Source organism: Lactuca serriola, chromosome 4 (genome assembly GCF_051521515.1).
Source record: "Lactuca serriola cultivar US96UC23 chromosome 4, Lser_US96UC23_V15, whole genome shotgun sequence".
NCBI lineage: Eukaryota > Viridiplantae > Streptophyta > Magnoliopsida > Asterales > Asteraceae > Lactuca > Lactuca serriola.
Genome location: NC_136411.1, coordinates 243,989,002 through 243,998,578, shown reverse-complemented (window position 1 = coordinate 243,998,578; position 9,577 = coordinate 243,989,002). Strand labels below are relative to the sequence as shown.

The following is a 9,577-nucleotide window of genomic DNA, read 5'->3' as shown; positions in this document are numbered from 1 at the left end:
TGTTTTCAATATTTCAAAAGCATTTAAACATTCTGTTGAAAAATTAAAAGGTGCATCTTTTAAAAGTAGCTGAGTTAAAGGTCGAGTTATTTTAGAAAAGTCTTTGATAAAACGACGGTAAAAACCCGCGTGACCCAAAAAACTTCTAACGCCCTTCACATTGGTTGGTGGTGGTAATTTAGCAATGGTGTCAATTTTCGCTCGATGCACCTCAATCCCCGGCTTGGACACTTTATGACCTAACACAATGCCTTCTTTAACCATGAAATGGCATTTTTCCCAATTCAAAACTAAATTGGTCTTTTCACACCTGGCAAGCATTAAGTCAAGGTTAGTAAGACAATTATCAAAAGAAGAACCAAACACGGAAAAATCATCCATGAATACTTCCATATACTTCCCCACTATATCGTGAAATATTGCCGTCATGCATCGTTGAAAAGTGGTAGGCGCATTGCACAACCCAAAAGGCATTCGTCGGTATGCAAACGTTCCACTAGGGCACGTGAAGGTAGTTTTCTCTTGATCATTCGGATCGATTGGTATTTGGAAATAACCTGTAAACCCATCTAAAAAACAATAATAGTAATGACCGGATAATCTTTCAAGCATTTGATCAATAAAGGGTAAAGGGAAATGGTCTTTGCAAGTAGCATCGTTTAGCTTTCGATAATCGATGCATACTCGCCAACCGGTTACCGTTCGCGTAGGAATAAGCTCGTTCTTTTCATTCGCCACGACTGTAATTCCTCCTTTCTTCGGCACTACTTGAATGGGACTTACCCACAGGCTATCGGAAATTGAATAAATGATCCCCGCATCCAATAGGTTTACCACCTCCTTCTTAACTACCTCTTGCATATTTGGGTTCAAACGCCTTTGATGTTGCACCACTGGCGTTGCTCCTTCTTCAAGAATTATTTTATGAGAACAATAAGAGGGGCTTATCCCCTTTATGTCGGTGATTTTCCATGCAATGTCGTTCTTTCTTTTCTTCAAAACCTTCACTAATTGATCTTTTTCAATTGGGGTGAGGTCCGATGCAATGATCACAGGCTTCTGTTCACCTTCTTCGAGAAATGCGTATTCTAAGTGTTCTGGTAACGTTTTCAGCTCCAATTGTGTGCTCTGAACACCAAACACGTCGATTTCTGGAATTAAACTCGACGAGTTTAGAACAAAATTTTCCTCATATCCTGATTTTTCGTAGAAACTCGTCGAGTTATTGTGATTAACTCGTCGAGTTTTTTGTTCTGTTGACTTTATCAATTCTTCGTATTCTGATTCTTCAAGAAGTCTTTCTAATTCTTTCAAATCTCTCTCAGCATCAAAATCATCTTCTGAAGTCGACATGTGTTCGCTTGCTTCGTCTTCTTTCCATTCTTCTAATAATTCTTCCAAGACATCTACTGAAAAGACAGTATCATAACTACACTTCGAATGTTTCATGGCTTGATCCATTCCAAAAATAACTGAGTCTTCCCCCACTCGAAGGGTAAGCCTTGAGTCTCGTATGTCTACTATGGCACCCACGGTATTCAAGAATGGTCTTCCAAGGATTATTGGCACTTGATGGTCCTCCTCCATATCTAGCACAATGAAATCTGCCGGAAAGACAAACTTATCGACTTTTACCAATAAATCTTCACATCTACCTCTCGGGAATGTCACCGTCTTGTTTGCTAAGTGGATCGCCATACGGATTGGTCTTGGTTCCAGAAGGTTTAGCTTTTTAAAGAAAGAGTATGGCATGAGGTTCACACTTGCCCCCGAATCGGCCAATGCATAGCTAGTGGCTAAATTCCCAAATTGGCAAGGAATGGTTAGGCTACCCGGATCACCTTTTTTCTTTGGTAATTTGTTTAACATTGCGGTTGAACAGTTCTCATTTAAGACTACCTTGTATGCTTCCTCCACCTTCTTTCTATTTGTGAGAAGTTCTTTTAGGAACTTTGCATACTTTGGCATTTGTGTGACTGCTTCAATGAACGGAATGTTGATTTGTAAGGCCTTTATGTGCTCCAAGAACTTCTGGTAGTCTTCATTCTGTTTCTCTTGGCGAGCTTGACCCGGGAATGGTAATGGTGGCTTAAATGGCTCAGCTTTTGAATTATTTTGCTCATCATGTGCGGAACTCGTCGAGTTTCTGTCAGGAACTCAACGAGTTTTATCTACTGTTGGCGAATTCGGATTTTCTTGATCTTTTTCTTTTGCCTCTTTTTGATCTGTACTTGGGATTGGAGTGAGGGGTGTGACTATCTTCCCACTCCTTGTTGTCACTATGTTAATATGCGCTCCCTTTGGATTTTTTTCCGTGTCACTAGGAAGCCCGCCTGGTGTTCTTTCGTTGAATTGCTTGGCAAGTTGCCCAAGCTGTTTTTCAATATTCAAGATTGAAGCTTGCTGATTCCAGAGCAGAGCTTGTTGATCCATCATCATGGTTTGGTGCTCCTTCATCATCTTTTGTTGATCTCTAATGGCTGCATCGGATTCGTCGTGCCTTTTCTCGGAAGCACTAACGAATCGAGTTAACATAGCTTCAAGATCCTTTTTCTTCTCTTGCGCCGGTTCTTCTTTTTGATAAAACCCGCGTGCTTTTTTCCTATACTTTTCCTCCTTTTCCTTCTTGTACTCGTCGTAGGGGAGCCATTCCTTCTTGGGCTTTCGCCAATCATCATCAAACCTATCGCCACTCGAATAACAAACTTGTACCTTCCAGTTGTCGTTCTCATCAAGATCGCAATCCTTAGTAAGATGGGGATCGCTACAATTGTCACAACCCACCCTTATGGCATGGATGGATTGATCCATCTTTGTCATCCTACGATCCATACTTTCTAGTTTGGCCATCATTGCTGCCATGTCATCGGAAACTGAGTTAACCACGCCTCTAGCTGTATCGTTCCTTAGATTATGGTATTCTCTTGAATGTTTGGACAATTCTTCCACCAATGTTTTAATGACAGCTGGTGCTTTCTTCGTGAGGGGTCCTTGGGAGTCTAATAATTGCCTAGTTGTGACGTTCACGCCATCATAAAAGATAGAAACCTCTTGTTGGACGTTTAGGTCATTTTGAGGGCAATTTCTTATTAACCCCTTATATCTTTCCCATGCCTCATAGAGTGATTCTCCCGGCAATTGCTCAAAGTTAGCAATTTCTTTCTTCAATTTTGCAATCTTAGAAGGTGGACAAAACTGGTCAATGAACTCCTCACGCATCTTTTGCCATGTTGTAATGGATCCGGGGGTAAAGATTTCAACCATTCCTTCGCGGCTCCTTTGAATGTAACCGGTAACATCCGTAGTAAGACAGTATCGCGAGGCACATTTGGCATATGGAAATAGTCAGCAATGTCCATAACTTCTTCAATATGCTTGTAGGCATCTTCGTGCTCCTTTCCATGGAATGGAATGTCTTTTAGTTGTGCGAGGATGTGACCCTTCAACTCAAAATTGGCGGTAGTTGGAATTGCAGGTTGCATGAGTCCCGGCCCGGTACCATCTCTTATGCGCTTCTACTAATCTCCCATCGGTATGTCGGCGATGTCGGCCATATTACCTCCTTGATCGGGATTGCTTTCTTCACCAAACATGGATGTGTCAGACTCGATCCCTTTTCCTCTTTGTTTGCGAATAATCAACTCCGGATTGTCTACGGGTGGTATTGGTGTACAACTGGAGCCTCGGGTCATAAAAAACCTAAAATAAAACAGAAAAACAAGCGTAAAACGAACAAAAAACGAAGAATTTATGAAATTGTTAACAGAAGAATAAACTCGACGAGTTTAATGCAAAACTATAGAAAATCAATAAGAACTGAAAACAGATAACTTTATGCAAGAAAGATCTAACACAAAGGATCGATAATACCAGCAAACAATATAATTATTAGAACCGTTCCCCGGCAACGGCGCCAAAAACTTGATGTGTGTAAAACGAACTAGTTTTAATCCTAACAAACTCAAATGTAAACAAACACACGTAGGCAGTGTACCTATCAATAGTAGTTTAGTTTAAGCAAGTAGGGTATCGAACACAGGGAACGGTAACAATCAAATTAAGTACTAGTATTACCTAATTAAAAACAATTAATAAAAGAGGGGGGTTTTCTCTAGTTTTGCAATACTAGAAACTTATCAATCAATTAACTTTCAAACAAAGACAATTAACAACTAAGAAGAATAAGAAAGGACAACTAGATTCAATAATAAAAGAGACTTCTGTTTAGATTCGATTCACTTATTCCTATGGTTGATTTCGTGGCAAGTGCAATGATTTAATACATCAATGGTTACCGATTCCTAATATGATTGGGTTCACGTTCATTATTACCAATCCTTTAGTAGACAAGTTAATTCAAACAGTGATCAAGTGATTAAATTAACAAGTTTCCTAGTGTTCAGTTCGTATCAAGCAAGACTTATAATAATAGTTAATTAAATTTGTTCAAATCAATCAACTCATGTATAGATGTTCATCACACATGCTCACACATTGATTTACATATTTTATAGTTAACCCTAATTTCATATTCACTATTCCTAGGCATACAATCTTATATTCATAAAACTATATGAATCAAGTAATCAAGAAGATATTCATGCAACTCAATCACTTATTTGTTAGCTAAAAACATTTATTATCAATACATAAGGATCTTTAACAAGCTTAACAAGATGAATAACCAAATTAATATCAATTCAACCACTCAATCAAACCATGTTCATAAGATTATCTCATCCAAACAGAAGTAAAAAGCTTTTAGCTCATATCTACAGCAAGTAATAACCTAAAATCAAAATCTAATGATTCAAACATGGTTCAAAACAAAGATTAAGAAAAGAAGAATGATTATTTGCCTTTGATTCTCTTTGAAATTGTTTCTTAGGTTTCAATCTCGAAAATAGCAGCTCCAAGAACCCTTCTGATCTTCAAAAATCGCAGCTAGCCTCCAGCCAAAGTTAGGGTTCGGGCCTATAAGTTATCTATTTATAGTTTCCAAAAATCGACCCAACTCGTCAAGTTTTTGAGAATAACTCGACAAGTTTCTTTAATAATTCGCGCATTTAGCGTGTACGGCAAGGCATCCTTAAATCTAGAATATTCTAATAAACTTGTCGAGTTTATGCTAAAAACTCGTCGAGTTTCTTCTTTTACTTAGCTTCTTCCTTTAATCCTTGATCTCCAAGCTTCCAATCACTCAATCCTCTTCCTTTTTCATCCAAGCATGTCTTTTATTGCTGAAATTGAAATATTAAGCTAATTAAGTACCTTTTGTCCATAAAATGATATAAAATCAACAATAATTAATAAGATAATGAATGATTTCTATGACTAAATAAGCCCATATCAACTCTCCAAGACCATAACAACAATGAGTTTACGGTCGTAAACTCTTGAGTTTACGGTCGTAAGCTCCTAGGCCTTAGATTATTTGGTGTTTTGAAGTCTTACATATCCCTTAGAAGCATTTCTACTTGATTGTAAAGTCTTTGGAAGAGATTAGGGCACCTTTCAACTCCTTTGAGGAGTTTACGGACCTAGAACCAAATCCCTTAGATATTATGGCCGTAATCTCTCATGGGTATGGTGTTTTTGGTGATTTCAAGTCCCTAATTTAACTAGGAATGAATCTAGGCTAGTGTCCAAGGCTTATGGAGAGTTTAAAGCACAGTTTGGCCCTTTTGTTTGGAGTTCACGGTCCAAGAACTTCTTGGGCCGTGAACACCTTACTCTTGGTGTTCTTGGGGTGTTTTCTAGTCCTACATACATTAGGATACGAGTCTAGGCCAGTTTCATTGCAAAAGGAAGGGACTAGGGCACTCATTTGTCCCTTAAAGAAGGGTTTACGGTCCAAGATGTTCTTGGGCCGTAAACTCTTTGATCTTGTTGTTTTGATACGATTTCTAGGTTATTAGACACATATTAAGCTCTATAATACACTTAGATAGAAGTACTCACGATTTGGGACGAAAGGCTGAAGATCCATGAGAGAGAATTTGGCTTTTCTCTAGTTGGAAATGTAACAAATGAATAAATATGGTTAAGAACCATATATATACCCCTGGGGTTTTTGGCAGAAAATATTTTATTTAGGCAGTGAACTCTAATATCATAGAGTTTCGGAATAACAGAGTTGCACAAAACCCTAGTGCATCCTCTCTCCTGATATCTCTTTAAGTGTAAAATCCTGAAATACTCAAACTTATACTAAAAGTCTGAAAACTTACTGCAACTGTTCTAACTTCTATTCACTTGATATTGTTTGTACATAATAGAAATTTCGGGTTGTCACATCATCCCCTCCTTAGAAGGAATTTTCTCCCGAAATTAGAAATTAAGCAGATAAGTAGTTACAAATAACTAAGTAAAAAGACGAGGATATTTCAGTTTCATCTGATCCTCACGCTCCTAAGTGAATTACGGTCATCGCTTGGCATTCCAGCGAACCATCACTATCGGGATACGGCTTTGTTTCGTTTGCTTGACCTCCCGGTCCATGATATCTACTGGTTCCTCCACGAAGTTGAGGCTCTCGTTTATCTCGATCTCGTCGAGTGGAATAACAAGAGTCTCTTCGGACAGACACTTTTTCAAGTTCGATATGTGGAAGGTATAATGTACGTTACTAAGTTTGCGCGGTAAGTTAAGTTTGTAAGCTACAGGGCCGATTCTTGCGAGAATCTCGAAAGGCCCTATGTACCTTGGATTTAGCTTTCCACGCTTTCCGAAGCGTATCAAGCCCTACCAGGGTGAGACTTTCAATAGAACACGGTCGCCCACCTGGAATTCCAATGGTTTCCTACGTTTATCAGCGTAGCTTTTCTGTCGGTCTCTGGAGGCTTTCAATCATTCGCGGATCTGAACGATCTTCTCCGTCGTATCCCGTATGATTTCCGGACCTGTGAGAGCACTGTCAAGAATTCGTCCTTTAGCTAACTGGTTATCACCTACCTCAGTCCAGCACAGAGGGGATCTGCACTTTCGGCCATAGAGGGCCTCGAATGGAGCAGCCTTTATGCTTGTTTGATAACTGTTGTTGTAGGAAAATTCGACAAGGGGTAAATGAGTATCCCATGCTTTCCCAAAGTCAATCACACAGGCTTGCAACATGTCTTCCAAGGTTTGAATAGTTCTCTCACTTTGCCCGTCGGTCTGTGGATGGTAGGTTGTACTCATGTCCAGCCTAGTTCCTAGGGAACTTTGTAACGACTGCCAGAACCTCGAAGTGAATCTACTATCTCTGTCCGAGATAATGGATAAGAGAACACTGTGCAGTCTTACAATCTACCTAATGTAAGTTCTTGTAAGTTTCTCCATCTTGTCTGTTTCTTTGATCGGCAAGAAGTGTGCAGACTTGGTCAGTCTTGGGCAACTTGGTTATGAAATCCATAGTTATCCGCTCCCACTTCCATTCCGGTATCTCAGGCTGTTGTAGTAGACCGTAGGGTTTCTGATATTTGACCTTGACCTTTGCGCAAGTAAGGAATTTACCTACGAAGGTAGCAATCTCTGCTTTCATGTTAGGCCACCAGTATAACTTTTTGAGATCCAGATACATCTTATCTAAACCCGGGTGCACGGAATAACATGTGTTGTGCGCCTCGTGCATGACCAAGTCTCTGAAACCTCCTAGTTTCGGGGTCCAGATCCGGTCCATGAAATAATAAGCTCCGCCACCTTTAACCTCCAAGTTCTTATCCATCCCTCTTAGGGATTCACCCGCCACATTTTCAGGCTTCAAAGCATCGAGCTGAGCTGCCTTAATTTGTGTGGAAAAGTGTGAATGGATAGTCATAGTCAATGATTTGACTCTACAACCAAAATATTCCTTCCGACTCAAGGTGTCAGCTACTACGTTGGCTTTACCGGATGATAACGAATTTCGCATTCGTAATCACTGAGTAGCTCGACCCACCGTCGTTGTCTCATGTTGAGCTCCTTCTGGTCGAAGATGTGTTGTAAGCTCTTGTGGTCTGTAAAGATAGTGCTCTTCGTTACGTACAAGTAATGTCTCCAGATCTTCAGAGCAAACACAACTGGTCCTAGTTCAAGATCGTAGGTCGTGTAGTTGACCTCATGTGTCTTCAGCTATCTCAAAGCATAGGCGATGACCTTACCTCGCTGCATCAGAACACATCCGAGCCCTTGATTCGATGCATCGCAATAAACTACGAAGTCTTCTATCCCTTCAGGGAGGGATAGTATTGGTGCGGTGCACAAGGCCCGTTTGAGCGTTTGGAACGCTCTCTCCTGCTTCTCTTCCTAGTCAAAGGCCACACCCTTCTGGGTCAGTGTTGTAATAGGTTTCGCTATGCGGGAGAAGTACTGAATGAACCTGCCATAACAACCAGCGAGGCCTAGAAATTGACGAATTTCGGTAGGCATCTTCGGTCCTGACCAGTTCTCAATGGCCTTGATTTTGGAAGGTTCCACGTGTATACCCTCTTTGCTAACCATGTGCCCTAAGAATTCGACTCGTCGAATCCAAAATTCGCATTTCAAGAACTTCGCGTAGAGTTTCTCCGAACGTAATGTTTCGAGGACTTGACGTAGATGTTGACTATGCTCCTCCTTACTTCGAGAGTAGATAAGTATGCCATCGATGAAGACGATGACGAACTGATCCAAGTAAGGATGACACACCCTATTCCTTAAGTCCATGAATACTACGGGCGCATTTGTCAATCCGAACGGCATCACTACAAATTCGTAGTGCCCATAACGAGTTCGGAAGGTTGTCTTTGGAACATCCTCCCCTAGCACTCGTAGTTGGTGATATACGGATCTCAAGTCGATTTTTGAAAAGAAGTTCGCCCCTTGAAGTTGATCAAATAAATCGTCGATACGAGGCAACGGATAACGATTTTTGATGGTCAGCTTGTTGAGCTCCCTGTAGTCAATGCACATGCGAAACGATCCGTCTTTCTTCTTGACGAACAAGAATGGAGCTCCCTAAAAGTGAGAAGCTTGGTGTTATAAAGCCCTTGCTGAGCAGTTCGTTAAGTTGACCGGACAGTACTTGCATCTCTGCGGGTGCTAGACGATAGGGCGATTTGGCTACTGGGGTAGCCCCTGGAACTAAGTCGATTCGGAACTCGACTTGACGTTGCGGAGGTAATCCTGGGAGTTCTTCTGGAAAGATGTCGGGAAAGTCGCGTACTACTGGAATGTTCTGAATGTCCTTCGTTTCTTGTCTCACATCGACCACATGAGCAAGGAATGCACGACATTCCTTTCGCAAGAATTTCTGAGCTTGGATGCTCGAGATGATATAAAGGTTCGTGTCAGGTTTGTCGCCATAAATTACTAAGGTTTCGCCAGACAGCAGATTAAGGCGAACATCCTTTTCGTAACACATGATATCGGCATGATGACGACTCAACCAATCTATGTCGATAATGGCGTCGAAACTTTTAATTGAGACCGGCATGAGATCGATAGAAAATGAATGACTATCTAAAGTTAGGTTACACCCTATGAATATACTGCTAGTGCTCTCTATCTTTCCATTAGCCATTTCTACAGTGAACGGTTCATTAAGTGCTCGTGATTTTTGCTTAAGTAATTGAGCAAA

The 9,577-nt window shown here is 40.6% G+C and overlaps 1 non-coding gene across 1 annotated transcript; it reads left to right on the top strand.

Annotated features, from left to right (window-relative positions):
• Positions 1-3,064: 3,064 nt before the first annotated feature.
• LOC145103528 (small nucleolar RNA R71) lies at positions 3,065-3,171 on the top strand. The gene has a single exon (XR_013706614.1). It is a non-coding gene; the product is annotated as a small nucleolar RNA R71 (small nucleolar RNA).
• Positions 3,172-9,577: the final 6,406 nt, after the last annotated feature.